The sequence below is a fragment of the Oreochromis niloticus genome, linkage group LG4 (genome assembly GCF_001858045.2).
Source record: "Oreochromis niloticus isolate F11D_XX linkage group LG4, O_niloticus_UMD_NMBU, whole genome shotgun sequence".
Classification (NCBI taxonomy): Eukaryota; Metazoa; Chordata; class Actinopteri; order Cichliformes; family Cichlidae; genus Oreochromis; species Oreochromis niloticus.
In genome coordinates, this window is record NC_031969.2 from 28,953,513 (window position 1) to 28,955,219 (window position 1,707).

The following is a 1,707-nucleotide window of genomic DNA, read 5'->3' on the forward strand; positions in this document are numbered from 1 at the left end:
TCTGAACATTACTCTCTTTGACAGGTAATAATTGACATTTATTTAAGTTTAGCACCAATCCAGACCCTTTTGAGAAATACTCTATTACATGTAAAGCAATTGGCACTTGGCTGGCATTTTTAAGAAAAATTGTGGTATCATCTGCCAGTTGACTGATCACAGTCTCTCTGTCTGCTATATTTATACCTTTCACAGTGCTATTCGAAATATGAGAGGCAAGAATTTGGGTGCAAAGTAAAAAAAGATAAGGGCTAATTGGGCAACCCTGGCGTACCCCTCGATTAAGACTAAAACAAGAAGTGGTGCCATTTTTCATTCTAATAGAACTATTAGCATTGGAATACAGAGTTTTGATAGCTTTGCAGAAGATATCACCAAAACCAAATTCCTGAAGTGTAAGAAATATAAATTCATGCTCAATTGAGTCAAAGGCTTTATAGAAGTCCAGGAGACGGATAAATGAGTCATCAGATATTAATGCTGAGTAGTCCAGAATATCCAAGACGAGTCTAATATTATTGGAGATGTGCCTGTTTGTCATAAATCCAGACTGTGTCTCATCTACAATATCATCCAAAATATATTTCATTCATCTAGCTAGCAATAGAGCTAATATTTTATAATCATTATATAGGAGGCTTATTGGTCTCCAGTTTTCTATAAAAAGTAGGTCCTTCTTAGGTTTGGGAATTAAAGTAATAAGTCCTTGAGTAAGGCTGGGGGGAAGAGTGCCCCTTTCAATACTTTCATTATAAACCTGCAACATTACATTCAGGCAACACGGCCTGACAAATCTCAACAGCAACTCTCTTTGACACCAAACAGCCCGAGGTTCCACCGTCTGGAGTATCGCTGGAGATCTGTGATTCTTTGCTGGTTTTTATCCATACGCCCTTCCTCTTTGGAGATTTTCTGCTCCAAAGTGCCCACTCTGCATTTGACATCTTTTATCTCTTCACATGCAAAGTCCACAGTTTTTCTGATCTCGACAATCTGTAATGCAAGGTCATCCATTCTTTCGTTTATTAGCTTCGATAGAGCTTCAACAATATCCACGCTATCTACCTTTGAATGCAACGCTTTCTTTGGCGCCGGAGACTGGCTGGGTGAGACGGGTAGAGGTGGAAACTCGTCCATTACGTCCTCAGTTATTGGGAGAGGTAGTGAAAGAGCCGTGTAGTCATGGCAGTTGTCAAGCAGTGGGTTTACCGACCCGGCTGTTTGGCTAGCATTAGCCTTTAGCAGTAGCTTCGTTGTTGGAGCTAGCCGAGGGTCTTTTATTGTCACGCTGTGACATTTTGTCCCTTTATCGATCAAAATCAGTTCTTTTCTGGCTTAAATACCGAAAAAGCTTCTGAGGTCTGAGTTGACACAGTGTTCCTACCGTATTATAGGGTTACGTTTGCTAAGCTCGGCAGTAAGCGTGTACTTACTCGGCCATCTTGGAACGCCCCCTCGCTCTTTGATCCTTTGACCTTCAAAGGACCATTCTGACGTCACGGTCGACTTCACGGTCTCCGAGTCCTTAAATAGGGGAGCGCCTTTAACAGTTTACATTGGAGCATTTTCAGAAACAGCCAGTTGTTTTAGACAAAGCTAATACGTGTTTAACCTGTGACACCGTGCTTTAAACCTTTAAAAAAAAATGTCACGGGAATCATTAAATGACTTACCTTCTGGAAGCGATAGTGAAGATGAGTCACTAAG